We start from the raw sequence: 16,368 nt of genomic DNA, 5'->3' as shown, positions 1-16,368 counted from the left end.
TCTGGTTCAGTCTCCTATGGGGTCACTGTTCCTTCCCCTGGGTCCCGATGCACACGCTACTTCGTGTGTGCCCTCCAAGAGTGGAGTGTCTGTTTCCCCCAGTCTTGTCAAAGTCCTGCAATCAAATCCCGCTAGCCTTCAAAGTCTGATTCTCTGGGAATTCCTCCTCCTGTTGCCAGACCCCCAGATTGGGAAGCCTGACGTGGGGCTCAGAACCTTCACTCCAGTGGATGGACTTCTGTGGTATAAGTGTTCTCCTGTTTTTGAGTCACCCACCCAGCAGTTATGGGATTTGATTTTATTGTGATTGCGCCCCTCCTCCCATCTCATTGTGGCCTCTCCTTTGTCTCTGGATGTGGGGCATCTTTTTTGGTGAGTTCCAGTGTCTTCCTGTCGATGGTTGTTCAGCAGTTAGTTGTGATTCCGGTGCTCTCACAAGAAAGAATGAGCACACGTCCTTCTACTCCACTTCCTTGAACCAATCTACTGGGTTCCTTCTTGCAGTTTGAGCCACATCCTGGCCTCCCTTCTGTATAGCAGACAGGCCTGGCCTAGAGCTTTAAATTATACCTCCAAGGCCTTCTTCCTATCCGTCTGTTCCTTGTTATTCCTATACCGACATCTCAGTGAAGTCTCTCTTGTGTTTCTACTCAGTGCAATAGCTTTGAGGTGGGGACTTCTGCCTCTTCTCAACCCTGAAACTGTCTTCCGCAATCTCGACAGAGCTATGTAAGTAAAGTGCAAGAAAACCAGATCAATCCTAAATGTAACCCCCTCCCCTCCTGGGGTCCCCATGGACCGTAGAATAATCTCAAGCTTTTCATCAGGATGAATAGGGCTCTTTATCACATGGCGTCCCAGACACAGACACCACCAGACCTTCCTCCCACTGGAACTTCCAGCAGCACCACGTCTCTTTCCTGAAAACCCTGTGCACCTGTCCTGCCTGATGCTCTGTTCCCCTGCATGGAATTCCCTTCCCCCTCCTCCTTCGTCTGGCAAGATCCTCATTGTTCTGTGACCTCAGGTGTGCCTGCTCCGAGACACAGCCACCCCGTCACCACTGTGTCACAGGGCACCCCATGGCACCCGTCACCTCTCACGGTGACTTTAGTTTTATCTGACACATCTTTCTTAGCAGAATCCGTTGATGGGGTTCAAGGGGTTTAAATGCTACTCTTCATACAGGATTAGGGTACCAAGGGCCAAATATGCTCAATTTTACAGTAGCGCTGTGTGTGTTTGGTCACACAGTCACTCAGCCAGCTTTGTTAAGGGCTTACTATGTGCGAGGTACTGGAATACATTCCAGGTCACAGTGTGACGGGGTTCTGGGGTGGATGTCCAGGGTGTGGACCAGGTAATATGTAAGCGTGGACGTAGTCTTCCCCCTTGGTCCCTGGAACCACTGAAAGTTTTGAAAATTAGGGACCAGAGCAGCAGACAGTGATTCCTACCAGCAGGGGTCACTGCAGCCACCCAGACATCCATCATCCAGGCGATGGAACTCTGCCTTGAATTAATAACATTCTAAACGTTTTCTATTTATATGTGAACGTTCACATTTCTTTGCCTTTTGAGACCAGACTGGATGTATTCATTCTCCTTAATGGCTTTGTAAACAGTGTGGCTTCTGTGACCTACTCTCCTCCTCCCTCGCTCCCTAGCCATCTCCTGCCCCTCGCTACCCCGAGTGCGGAGTGATTTTGATTTTGATTGTATTCATTTCCTACAAGGAGAGAGGCTGTGAGTGAATCGTACGTCAGTTCAAATGACTTTCTGTTTTGAGAGTGTTCCCACGGGGGTGCGATTCTTTTAATTTATTTAATCTGATGTGCTTTTTCAGAATCCCTCTCTCTTCTGCAGAACAGATGGGAGGGGACTGCACGGGAGGGGACTGCACGGCGGGCACCAGCTCTCTCTCTGCTCCCCGTGGAGACCCGGGCTCTGTACACAAAGCCTGGGGGCCGCGTGAGGCTATGTGCTGCCACAGGGGAGGCAGAGGTGCTTCTCCAGCAGCTTGGGGTCCTTGACATCTGAGGGGCCTCTGTGGCCTTGCTCTTGGGCCCGCCCCTGTTAGGTCTGGCTGGAGAAAAAAAAGGGCACAGAGCAGTCCACGCCCTCAGACTTAGATCCGAGAATCCTAAAACCCTTTTTGGGTTATATCAGGTCAACCGTTGAAGCATCAGTGGGTGCTGGAGAAGATGTAGTAGATGCTGCCAACCTCATCCCCCTGCAAAAAAAATGTGTGCTGAATATATTCAACGTTGACAGCCAACAGCCATCGTCATCAGGAACAGGGCTTCTGAGTCACATGGACCTGTGTTTAAACCCCCGTTTGGCTACTTCCTAAAAATGTGATTCTGGGCAAATGAAGCCACAGATTCCTAGCACTTAATAGAGGAATGACAGGAACACCCAACTCCCAGGGCTGCCCTGAAGAGTAAATGCACAGAGCTCGCCAAGCGCTCAGCCCTGTGTCTGCACAGAGCAAGCATCCAAAAGTAGCAATGAGCCTGGAAGTTATTATTATTAAACATACAGAGCTAACACTACAGGGAAGGCTTTCTTTTCCTTTTTCCAATTGAAGGAATTTGGCTCATTCGATGGAGGTCCTGCTTTGATACCTTAGGCCGGAGGACGCAGGGCTGTTCCTGCACTTATACCCCTGTGTTGTCATCTTTGATGCGTTGTCACGGTTTTACATGCAGGGCCACTGGACTTCCTCCTGTCAGCTGTACAGGTGGAGGCTGAGTCTTCTGCTGTGTTTAGGCAGTGTTCTGTCATAGAAGAGCGGCTCCATGGATGCCCAGCCAAGGAAAGCAGGGCACTTGCTCCTTGGTGTGTTTACTTAAGGTCCCACTTAGGAGACCTCTGGTGACAAGCCATTAGACGCCTGCTTACATGTGACAGAGAAAAAGCACCAATTACCCTAATGTTCCCATTTCTCTCTAAAGTTGTCTTTTAGAATACCTGCCTTGCTTTTCCTTTTGAGAGACATCTTTTTTTTTTTTTTTTTTTTCTATTCATAAGACTAGGTATTGCCAAGGTTGTCCAGGGCTATTGTACATGGTTGTTCAAGCTGGACCAGGTGCAATCTGCACATCCATGGGGTAGCCCCGAATCTCCCCAGTTAGACAGTGTCTACTTAGAGAGAGACCCTAAGACATTACATGAAGTCACAGGCACGTTGCCACGTGCTCGTGTATTTTTACTGTCTTTATTTTTGCAGTCAGGAAAAATGTTACTCTGGTAACAAGATTATCACCTCCTTCCCTGTAGCCTCGCTCGCTGCCGTACAAGTTACTGCAATAACTGCAGGGTTCCTTGTTCTGCCCCCTGACTTCCTAACTCTCTACAGGGTACATCACCAACCTTCCTGCTCGAGGCAGAGACCCAGTGGCCTGTTGACCCTCCCTTTCCTACAGTCCTGTCATCTAGGTCATCACCAAATCCTGTTGATTTCACCTCCAAAATTCATCTTGGACTCCCACATCTCCCCTCTCTCCACCACGGCCCATGCCTCCGTCATCTGCGTAAACTACAGCAATAGCCACTGACCAACATCTCCCCCCCAGCCTCACTTAGATCCCTCTGCTCTCTGGAGTCTGGAAGAGAGTTTGAAAGCATGAATTAACTTATGTTACTCCCATTCACCCTGCAGTGAATTTCCACTCCACTTCAGATGAGATCCTAAATGCTTTCCAGCCCCTGGAAAGCTCCCCGGCCTCCGGGCTCGCCCAGGTCTGCAGCGTCTTCACACTGCCCTCTCCTCACCTCTGGCCCCTCGCAGTGTTCTCAGGCACAGGGACCTCCATTCAGTCCTGAGGAAAAGACATCCAGCTCGACCATCTGCCTCATCTTTCCCTGCATCTGGAAGACGCCTCCACTGCCCTCACCTTCACTGCCACCCTGTCCCATAATCACCCTCCAGACTGATTCACTGTGCTTCTTCCAGAGGGTTAACCCCTCACCTCCTGGTCTCAGTTGGGTGGTTTCTGTTATCCTCTCTCCACGTGAATTATTTCTTCCTAATGATAATTATCAGCATTCGTAGGTATGTATTTATCTACGTATAAATATTTTGCTTCACGTCTGCCTCACTAGATTATAAATAAGCCTCACATCTGGCAGGGTTCATGTCCCTTATTTGACATTTTAAACTCAGTGTCTGTAGCATGATACCTGCCAGAGGGATAGATGCTCAAAAATTGCTTAATGAGTGGAGAAACCAACATTTAATTTATTTTTCTGGGTGTTTTAAAACTCAGTTGACCTCAGGGAAAAGTAAAGCGCAACTAGTGTAAGACATCACTACACACCTATTATAATGACTAATATATTAAAAGACGGACCACAATAACCAGGTGTTAGCCAAGATGTGGGGCAGCTGGCACAAACAGGCATGATGGTGGAAATACAAAATGCTAGAACGACTCTAGAAATAGCAAGACAGGTCCTTAAAAAGTTAAACATACACCTGCTGTAGGACCCAGCCATTTCACCCCTAGATATTTTTCTAAGGTAAATAAAATCATACATCTGTACAAAGACTTGTGCCCACATGTTAATAGTAGCTTTACTTAAATTAGCCAAATTTGGGTATAGATACAACTATAGAGATGGATCTCAAACCATTATGCTGAGCGAAAGAAAGCAGATACAGAACAGCACCGATGGTACAACTCTGTTGATTCCACTCTATGGACTCCAAGGAAAAGCAAAACTAACCTATAGTGACGAAAGCAGAGCGGTGGTTTTCTGGGGCTGGTTGGGGTGTGGGGATTGACTGCAAAGGATATAAGGTAACTGTCTAGGGTGATGAAAACGTTCTGTATCTTGGTGGTTATACAGATGTATGCATACATGCATCAAAACTCATAGAACCACACTCCTAAATGGATACATTCTACTGTGTGTGTATAGAGTATATATATATATGGTATGTGTGTATATATGCATATATATGTATGATATATGATACCTTGATAAAGTTGGTTTAAAAAGCTCCACTGGGCACATCTGGGGACATCAGTTTTAAATGGTCATACATAGGAGGAATCCCATTGCTCCAGGGAGTGGAGACCGGTGATGATGCAGGGGAGACATAGATTCTTCTTTCCTTGATGACATTTTCAGTTTGTCATGGCAAAGTGAAGCTAGAGTCTCAAGGCATTAAGATACAGATGGACTACTTGTAGGGTTGCCAGGAAAAATACAGGATGACCATCCAAATTCAATTTATGATACATGACAAATATTTTTACTATAAGTATGTCTCATGCAATATTTGGGACACACTTTTACTAAAAAACAACAAAAAAATTGTTGCTCATCTGAAATTCAGATGCAACTGAGTGTCCTGTATTTTTATTTGCTAAAGCTGGCAGCTCTTCCAGTATCATATCATCACCAGAATGTTTGAATTCACATGTGGAAAGATTTTCTTTACAACACATTTTGCATTTTATGATGCCTGCTCACATGGAAAATTGGCATCAGTATTATACGGTGAAAATAATGTGGGTTTTGTAGTGACTCAGACCTGATTCTAATCCCAATTTTTCTTCCTAACTCACTCTGAGAGTTAGGCCAAGTTGTTTAACATCTCTGCAAAGTGAGGATATAATAACATCCAACTCAGAGTTTGATTCGAGAAGTGCCAGTAGAAGGACCAGGTATTTGTCATCCCTAATCTGGGGAACTGCTTCTTTTCCGCTGCTGCAATGCTTTGGCCAGTAGAGCTTAGGGTCTCAAATTTCAGAAACCATAACACTGTGGTGAGAGGAGGAGCTCATTGTTGGCAATAACCTTGGCAATGACCCTGATTCTGAAAGCGGCGCTGGGCTGCCATCTTGGTTACAGCATTAGTATCCCTCAGGCTCACTGGTGTTTGTGGACAGGTAAGTATTGCAGCGGTGGTGTTAAGAATGGGACTGAAATGTCGTTTCCACCGTCTGCTGGTGCTTCTTAAAGGAAAGGAAGGGCGTGTAAAATTGAGGAAGAATAAAGGAAGGTCTTGATCTACTCTGGAGAAATTGGAGGGAGTCTCCTCTTGTTAAAGTTTTGCTACAAAAGGGGATTATTTTATCTCGGGAAGAAAAAAAGAAAAAAAAAAAAAAAACATGTTCAAGGGGAATAGTGAAAACTGCTCACTCACATGCCTTACTTTACCTGTCAACAACACATAGACCTGAGGGCACTCGGTGAAATTTATGGCCAGTGAATTCCAGCCATTAAAAGGAAATGCTTCTTTATCTGCTCTGCAGTTGGCTGCCATGGGAGGTCACCGAAGCAGAACCAGGGGCTATGTTTAGAAAGCGGATCCAACTATTTTATGAGCCATAAAATCTTAGCTGGTTAGTCAGCTTGGAGCAGAGCCTCAGGTGCCGCCTGGAAGCCCAGAGCGACAGCTTCTGCCTTCAACAGGGCGGGCCGGTCTTTGGGCCACTTCTCCTGGTCCAGTACCTTCCTGAGCAGCTCTTGGCACTGGGAACATCACTTTTTTCTTGACCCCTCAGTCCTAGGCCTGGTAGAGAGTTCCTCTGGCTGCTGATTTATAGGCGGACGTATCATTGCCTCCTTCACTTTTTCCAACAACTTTATAACTAGTTCCCAGTGTGAAATTCCTTCTGTTGGAGGCCTGTCATGCACGCCCTCTGTCTGACTGGCCCCTGACGGATGCACCTGGACATGCCATTTCCCCCAGGGTATTTCTGCCAGTCTTTAATAGGATGGACAGGTTAGGCAGGATCTGTGTAGCTGCATAGTCAGGGCAAACTTGGATGGAAGCAGATATGGGAACTGACTCTCTTCCTGCTCTTCTAGAGTCCAACTGCAGGGGTGGACCAGTTCCACAGTCAGTGCTATGTGACTGAAGATACTCCCATTAACTCAGGGGGGATGGCAGCAATGCCAGGACTTGAGGTTCCGGATTCTACTTGTGTGACTTGAAGTTAAATCGTTAGTTGGCCATTGTTGTTGTACTTGATGTTTTATTTTCTTACAGGGAGGTTATCCCTAAGGTATTCATACAAAATCAGGATTCAGGGTAATTTAATTATCTTACAGAGGAACTTAAACAGAGCAGAGGCAGTAGGACAAAGATTAGTAAAAAAGTACCCAGTTGAGGAAAGAAACCCATCCCAAATTAAAATGCAGGGAACGTTTAAAAAAACACAGTTATGAAAAGTGTATTCTAGGGATAAAATGTGGATTAAGGACTTAAGGTTTAGCTATTATTCTACTAGCTACAAATTTTAAACAGACCTCCACTGAATAGTCTACGGGATTAAATGGGTCATGTTTCAAAGAGCCCCCAGTGACCACTGGGCATTGCAGGTTTCTGCTGAGAGCAAGTGGCCTCAAGCAACAAGTAAAAAAGTCCGAGATGTTAGCAAGTGGCCTCAAGCAACAAGTAAAGAAGTCCAAGATGTTAAGTCCAATATAGACTACTTTATAGTTTCATGTTGCTGTAGTTGGTGGTTCATTTAAATTTATAGCTACAAATGGTACCATTCTTTTCACTTTCATCTTTGATCCCATAATCCAACTTCTGCTTTTTTTTTTTTTTTCCTACCTACTTAACATCAGCAAACTCTGATGTGGGCTCATAATATAGGCATGCTTCATTTCTGGACATTTGTGGGAAATTGAATGTTATTAACATTTGAAAAACTTGAGTCATACTTCACATTTGCTACAAAATACTGTCTTTGAAGTAACATCCTCAGAGCTCTTTGAGGGAGGGAGGGAGGAAGAGAGAGATGGAGAGAGAGAGAAAAAAAGAGAGAGAGAAAGATTGATTCTTTTTTTTAGTAGAAGATTATTATCCCCAAACTTACCAGTTCGGTATACTCAGAGTTTTTCGAATGATATATTCTTAAAACATTTATCTGCCTAGATAGGTCCTAATAGAAGCAGTGACTGTAGGAACACGAGCAGATCACCCAACTGCACTGACATAAGGAGACAACCTTAACCACTCCAGGCACTTCATCTTTGAAAAGTTTAGTTTAGTATAATCCAAAGAGAAGAGGAGGGCTGCACCTCTATAGCTACTGTTTGGAATACATTCTTTGAAAACCTTCACACCTCTACGATTCCACGGAGGACATGGCAGCCATAATGAGAAGGTTCACAGCTGTGCAAGGGAAAACTTGAAAGCATACCATCTTACTATGTTCCTTTTTCGCTAGTACTGGTCATTGCCGTATTTATAAGTCCTCTAAAAAATGCTTCAGGCTTTTTAGAGAATGAGAAAATAATTCCAGGTTCATGGTACCGAGTAAAGTATTCCTGGGGCTGCAAAACCAATACTAGAGAGGCTAAGGTTGCATAGCATTCTGGAACTTGAGAGCAAACAGAAGACAGTATTCAATTTACACAGCCCTGCAGATCTTACTCAAATATGAATTGGAACAGGGACATTTTCATTGGCTGAACACCTGGTCTTTCATCACCTTCTTTTCCTAGCTCTTATCTCTTTCTCTTTTTATTTCTAACTCATTTGTTTGGAGAATGCACACCTATGTTTATAACAACGGTTCTGTTTGCATATAGTAACAAATTCATAACCATATAAAACAAGTTTGTAAGAGATTAGAAAGAAGGCCGCTCTTCCATAGGAGACCAGATGCCTGAAAGTGTTTAAGACCTTTCTCATGATGTTAATACTTGGGCTCGCTAGGGCTTACTTTCACAGCTGCTACCAAAATTTGCAGGGAAGAATAGACTTCATCCACGTCCGGAATTTACCTTCCTGAAATTGATAAGATAGGAAGCAAGAATCCACTGCAACTTTGATCCCAGATGGATTTCTCTCTCCAGGAAGGAATCCAAGTTTCATTGTATCTTTAGTGCTTTCTTAGGTGTTCTTCATAGGAGGGAGAGCGTGACATCAGAGTGTTAATGAAAAAACTAAATAACTCTCCGAACGTGAACCCATCATCTGAAAAACAGAAGCTAATTTTGAATTATTAAAGGAGGCTGGATCACAACTCACCACTGAGAAACAGAGGGAGGGAAGATGGTGTTTGGGAAGTCCAATTATTTCTGAACCAGAGACAGTCTTATTAAGTTGGGAAGAAAATTAATTAGGCTAATTAGAAAACCTCATTGGAATTCAGCAAGGAGTTATGAGAGGCAACATGACAACACTGGCTGTGGTGGGAGAGGGAGAAGGTTCTGGGGGAGAGTGAAATGAGTTTTTCAGGAAGCGATTGGAGGGTGATTCACACTCACTGCAGTTGATCACTGGGTCACTTCAGAGGGAAGCAGCCGCATTTTTATAGACTTTTTGTTCTCAGTGGTGGGTCTTCACTGAGTATTAAAAATGATATCTGGTGTATGTTACAAGAGAAAAAAGAGAAAAAAAAAAACCCTAAGATTTATTCTGAGACTCCAGTGGGATTTTATATTTATTTTGGTATTTCCGATATGCTGGTTCATCCGCATGGCGCATTGTTAAAAAGTGCTGAGTGGGTGGGTTTTTATCTTCTCGGATTTATGGAGTCCTTAAAACATCTGTTCCGTTCTGATTCCCCCGCTCAGGACAGAGACGTTAGTCAGGGGAAGTGTCGATCGCTGGGCTGTGTCGATGCACTGACATTGGCTGCCCCTGATGGAGATAATGCTGATGAGAGAGTCAGCGGTGATGGGCTGTGGAGGAAAGGCCAGGGATTCCTCCTCTGGAAACTGGACTCTGCAACAGGACTTGGTGCTGCAGACACTGGGAGTCTGAAGTGAGGCAGGAGGGGCCCCGGAAGGAGATGCACAGGACGGTCGGCGGGGGGCTGGGGAGCCCTGCTCCCAGAGGTCAGAGCACGTGCACAGGACTCTGCCCATGACCTCCCTGTCTCTCCAAAGGTCCTATTACCGTGACCCCTTCTTCAGTGGGGCTCCAGGAGAGGAGGAGCTATTCCAGCTCCTAGGGGATAATTCCTACTGCTCTTGTCGTTTTCCGAGAATGTAAGGTACAACCCAGCCCAATTCAGCAGGATGGAGAGAATCGCCAAAGAAGAGACCTTTTCCATGTGGGGCAGGGTTAGGGTGGAACCTCTGATGAAAATAGATGCTACCATGGATCAGAGACTCCTTGAAGGAAGCAAGAGGGATGGAACGGGATGGACAGTTTTCATACCTCGTATGTGTCGGAGGCTTTCTCTATGTGAGCTCATCTTACCCCTCAGGGCAGTCCAATGTACTAGGTGGTGTTAGACACATTATACAGGTGAGGTAATTGATATTCTGGGAAGTGAAGTCCTATGGGATCCACACCTAATAAGAAGAGGAAGCTGAAATCAAACCCAGGTATTATATGGACTGAACATCTCTCCCCAAATCCATATGTTGAAGCCCTATTCCCTCCCCTCCATATGATGATTTTTGAGATGGGGCCTTAAGGAGGTAACTAGGGTTAGATGAGGTCAAGAGGATGGCGCCCTCCTGATGAGATGAACATCCTTAGCAGTAGAGGAAGAGAGACATTTCTTCTCTCTCTGTCTCTCTTCAAGTCAGGGAGGAAAAGCCATGTGAGGACACAGTGAGAAGTCAGCCACAAGCAAGCCAGGAAGGGGGCCTCACTAACCCCCGACCCCGCTGGCACCCTGACCTCGCACTCCAGCCTCCAGAACTTGAGAAAATACATTTTTACTGTTCAAGTCACCCAGTCTCTTTGTTAGAGCAGTCAGGGCTAATCCATGTCCAACACTCATCAACATCAAGGCTGCAAAGAATAACGAGCTTTATTTGGGGTCTTAAGAATCAGTTGATCACACCACCACCCCGACCCTGGTGGGGTGGGATGAATTGGGAGATTGGGATTGACATATACACACTAATATGTCTAAAATAGATAAGTAATAAGAACCTTACTTTCGCCTTCCTCTTGGGGAGGGTAAAAACAATCTTAATAACAGGATTTAAGATATTGGGACATGGGTTCAAAATGAGGCCAGGGGGTCTGAATTCTGAGTCCTCTTCATCATTGTAGCTCAGAGACACAGGCAGACGCCCAGCGTGGTGTCCCTGTCGGCCGGGGCCAGCTCAGAGCTGCACACTGGACAGTTACAGCCAGAATCCGTGGGGCTGACATTGGGCAGTGCGTCCACCGTCCCCCGGGCCCAGCAGGTGCCTTGGCCTCTTGGCCTTTCCCTGGCGCGGGCCTCCTCCGAGGCTGTCCTCTGCAATCACGAGGTCTGCCTGCCAAGCTGAGCCAAGTAATGACACAGGAGTCAATGAGTTCTCCCCAATAGACTGCTCCCCTGTCGATTCCCAGCCTCCCAGTTGACCCCATTATGATAATGGCCCGGCCTGGCTACTCTCAGAACAGGTCTGATGGAGAAGTGAAAGCCTCCTTGAGACACGCATTACGGAGAGGCTGGCAGATATGGCTCTGTCCCTGCTGGCTCTGGACAGGAGCCTTCTGCCTCCCCACTGTCACCACTGAGTGATGCCATGTGCTTATACATGCCACATGCTCCTGGCATCCCAGGGACACCCATCGTGCCATCCCCTCCAACAATGGGCTCGATCTGCCAACACTGAGGGAGACGGGTGGATTCAGACGGCAAAATGTTGCTGTCACTCCGGCATCCCCACCTGAACTCAGGTGCCCATTTTCATATCTTCAGGTGTATGATGGTGTCCCTCCCTCTGGACCTTGATGAAAACACCTTTCTATAAAATCTAGGCAGCCTGACTGCAAAACTTTGGGATAAAAAGTTAGCAAGTCGGTCATCCGGAGATTTGATTTAACATCAAACATCTTAGTCTTTCCAAATATTTGAGATTGCCAATATCGTGATAACACAGCCAAAGAAACATCGTGAGGGTGATTGTTTCAATAATCTCAAATAATTTTCCAAACAGTATCGTTCTCAACCTCTGGCAAGCATTCCATCCTTGGTGCACACGCTAGTCACTGACTCAGTGCAGGTAGCTGGAGAGTAGTGATATGATATTTAGCCAAGATTAAAGCTAAATTTTGAGATACTTTAAAACACAGAGATTAAATATATGTCACATGTGATAAGCCATTCAGTTAAGGGGATTATATTATCTGAATGATTCATAGCCATAGACAAATTCCTTTGTGTTCTGGAGGTAAGATCCACACACATGTCTGAATCTAGAATGAGAACATATTACAAACCCCAGGCTCCCCTTCCTAGGCCCATGTTCCTTTGCTCTGGATCCATAGGCAAATCTTTTTTTTTTTTTTTGGTATCCCTTCACAATTTCCTTTTCTCCTCCATTCTCCACCTGCTTTATATAGCGCACGTCCCTGTAGCTCTGTGATAATTTATTATTTAATTATGTAACCATTACATAATTCTTCAGCTTCAGCCTTCAGTGTTTCTGCCGTTGTGAATGTAACTGTTATGGAAGCATGTAAGTTTTATTTATTGTTTCCGTCACAGAGCGATAATCATGTAACTCTGCCATTCTGCAGCTCTTATTTCTATTTGTTTAATTACATAACTATAAGGATATTAGACCTCTAAAACATTTGGTGATATATTTATGAGGAAGATGCTAGGAGACAGCAATAATAATGATATATCAGAGCAACAGGAAAACTAAATAATAGTATTAATATTAATGGCAATAACAGTAATAAATAGCAACATTACCATTTGCTTTTCCTTCGTGCTGTATTTGGTCCCTTTAATGGGTTCCTTCCCAAATCTCTGTGGTTAATTAGCTATAGAGCATTTGGTTCTCAGCAGTGGGTACAACCTCATTTCCAGACTTCACCTGGCAAGGCTGTGCTTTATAGAGTACCAGATGGAACAGGTCTGTTCTGTCCTTCTTTATAAGGCTTGGAGTGGACAGATTTCTTTCCTCCCTGTGTCACCTGGGGACCTTCCACAGTTAGGATACCCTGTGCTGAGACACACAGATTGCTCAGAATCCTAAGAACCTGAGATGTGCCTGGGGTGCAGGTGTGTGCCCTGGAGGAGCTGCTATGGGGGGAAGAGCATGGGATTTGGAAAGAGACAGATCTGTACTGAATTCTGGCACTGCCACTAGCTAGGTGAACTTGAGCTAGTTGCCTGACTCCTTTGGACCACAATTTCCTCAATTCTAGAATGGGGGTAATAATGTCTAACAGCTGTGAGACTATTGTGAGGATGAAATGAAAATAATGGGTGCAGGTGACAAGGGCTGCAGTGGGTGCCTGTGGGCAGCTCCTGTTTTGGAGCTACTCGTGGATGAGAGTCAGAGGGAGAGCACGGATTGAATTTTTCTCCTTCCCATGGATCACCTTGCTCTAACCTTCTCAACTCAACTCCCGCCCTCCCAGGCTCCTATAAACGTCATGATAATAGTTAAAGAGCTAATATGTGGCCAGCAATCGACACATGCCAGATTCCTTGCACACATTCTCTGGTTAAACATCACAACCACCCTAAAAGGTAATTACGATTATTGTCACCGAGTTGAGGAAATTGAGACACAGGGAGGTTAAGGAACTGGCCAAAGTCCTCCCAGCTCATTGGTGGTGGTGCCTGGGAGAAGCCCAGCCAGCCTGTCTCCACGGCAGGTGTTCTTACCCTACACTGTGCACCGCCCAGCAGCTACATCCAGAAGTAGCCAAATGAGTGCCTACCCCTTCTGAGGAGTCAGCTCCCTCCTCCCTGCCTTCCCCCCTCCAGTGCATTCCCTGCAGAAGAGCCTGCGTAATCACCTTAAAATGTAAATCAGAAGCCGTAATTGCTCCTTTTCGACCCTCCAGTGGCTTTCCCATTACTCTTAAGATAAAACTTAATTTCGTTTCTTTTTCTGGCTGAGTAATATTCCATTGTATATATGTGCCACATCTTCTTTATCCATTCATCTGTCGCTGGACACTTAGGTTGCTTCCATGTCCAGGCTATTGTAAATACAGCTGCAATGAACATCTTGGTCCATGACTCTTTTTGAATTATGGTTTTCTCAGGGCATATGCCCAGTAGTGGGATTGCTGGGTCGTATGGTAGTTCTATTTGTAGTTTTTTAAGGAACCTCCATACTGTTCTCCATAGTGGCTGTACCAATTCACATTCACTTTGTTATAAAGCAGAAACTAACACACCATTGTAAAGCAATTATACTCCAATAAAGATGTAAAAAAAAAAAAAAAAAAGAAGATAAAACTTAACGCCTTGCCAGGGTCTGCATCTAAGCATCTCCATGATGTGACCCCTGCTTGCTGCTCCATCACCTGCCAGGCCCCGCACCTTTCCCCACCGTGCCAACCAAGCTCCACCCCTGTCTTGCTCAGGCTGTTGCACTCAATTTCCTACACCTGGAATGCTTTCTACCTTCTCATCCTGTACATCTCAGCTTACAATCTCTTCTAAGGAGTTTCCCCCGAAAGCCTTACCTAAACTAACCCGGCCCCACGTCCTGCTGTTCATTAATAAACAGCTAATTTGTTTCATGTGTAACATGTACTGTCGCTGCAGTTTTATTTTTCTGATCCTCTGTGTTCTTCAGGGCGTCCTCCACTAGGATATGACTTCATGAGGCCAGGCACTGTGTCCAGCTTGTTCACAGTCCGACCCTGGCACAGAGCTCAGGACCTGGACCTCAGTGAACTTTCGTTCACGGAAGGAATGACTGCCTTTTTGTGGCTGTAGATGCCCTTGGGGTTTAAATGGTTCATGTGTAATCGGAAGAAAAGAGGCTGTATTTTCTCATGTGGGGCATTGATTCACACCCGAGACATGGCACAGCACCCAGCTTCAAAAGCTTAGACCCGGGTGAGAGTATGTTAGGGCTGGGATCTGGGAGCACAGTGGATGGTAATGCGGTCATCCAGGGGACAGAGGGCGTGGGGAGAAGGCAGCTGAATCAGAGGCACTGGGAGGCCGAGGAGAAAGTGCCTCCTTGTTCCATAAAAGTGAAGGAGGTCAGGCTTGTTCTAAACCGACATTGGAGTGGAAACTCTGGGACTCGGAACAGCTGCGTTTCCAGGGGTCGCACGCCAGACCCCTCTTCTGCCAAGAATATCTCTTGTTTGTACAATTGCCACCAAAGAACTCAGTCCGACCAACCTCCATTATTCCACCTGTCCTCTTACTATAATTCTATTGGAGCATTTTCCTTCCTTGGGTTATATCTCTATGTGTGATCTTAAAAGTATAAGTGACATTATTTATAGCAATGTGGTCTTTCTCCTTTCCACTATTTTCCTTTTCAATCAGACACTTTATTCTTACCCACCACATTTCAGTCACTGCCGCGTGAATAACAGGGAGCATAAATGTTCACATCTGGCCCTCCTTGTCCCCTTTCTAATTCCCATTTTTCTTCTAAGTTCATCTTCAGGAGGATGTTCCTCTCCCTTTTTCCCAACGGCTTTGCTACCATAACTCTATCTTCTTCGATTGTCATCACCCTTGTTTATTTTAGTTTTATATTATTCACTGATGGGACCGAGAAGGAATCACTTAATTAGTTCATGTCATCTCTGTGTTTTCTTTTATAGCCAGAACTTGTAGGCAAGGAAATAACTATCACATAAGGGTTAATAATTCAAGCTCCGAAATCATTTGGCCAGGCTCCTATCTCAGTCCAAAGGCACCTTAACATTTTTGGACCTTGGCTCCTTCTTCTCCTAAGAGAGTTCAACAATCTTACCTCACTCACAAAGGTTTTAAGAATTAAACAAGGCAATCCATATAAAGTGCTTAGTGGTTTCTCAATACATCGTTAATAGTAGTAGTAGTAGTAGTATTTGTAATAATGAAAGCATTTATGGTCCTAATAGCATCAGTAGAGAGTAAGTCCTTGTTCCCAATCTGTGGTACCCAGACCCCAGGGCAGTGCAGCCTGGATAAATGATACAACCTAGATATTTTTAAATTATTATTTTTATTAAAGTACAGTTGATTTACAATATTGTGTTAGTTTCAGGTGTACAGCAAAGTGATTCAGTTATTTATATATGTATTTTTTTCAGATTCTTTTTCATTATAGGTTATTACAAGATATTGAATTTAGTTCCCTGTGCTATGCAGTAAATCCTTGTTGTTTATCTATTTTATATATAGTGGTTTGTACCTGCTAATCCCGTACTCCTAATTTATCCCTCCCCTACCCGCTATCCCTTTGGTAACCATAAGTTTGTATTCTACGTCTATGAGTCTGCTTCTGTTTTGTAAATAAGTTCATTTGTATCATTTTTTAGATTCCACATATGAGTGGTATCATATATTTGCCTTTCTCTGTCTGACTTACTTCACTTAGTATTATAATGTCTAGGTCCATCCATGTTACTGCAAATGGCAGTATTTTTTTCTTTTGTATGACTGAGTAGCATTCCATATATATATATACACACACATACATATATATATACACATACATATATATATA

General features: G+C 44.8%; 1 protein-coding gene across 2 annotated transcripts in view; it reads left to right on the top strand.

The window, feature by feature from the left end:
• The window catches only part of LOC114887004 (neurotrimin-like), a 926,389-nt gene that overhangs the window by 355,069 nt on the left and 554,952 nt on the right, over positions 1–16,368 (top strand). The gene's annotated exons all lie outside the window — the stretch shown is intronic.

Source organism: Monodon monoceros, unplaced genomic scaffold (genome assembly GCF_005190385.1).
Source record: "Monodon monoceros isolate NGI ecotype Baffin Bay Population unplaced genomic scaffold, NGI_Narwhal_1 Super_Scaffold_7, whole genome shotgun sequence".
Taxonomy (NCBI): Eukaryota; Metazoa; Chordata; class Mammalia; order Artiodactyla; family Monodontidae; genus Monodon; species Monodon monoceros.
Note: the sequence above shows the minus strand (reverse complement) of the source record. Positions and strands in the feature narration are given on the sequence as shown.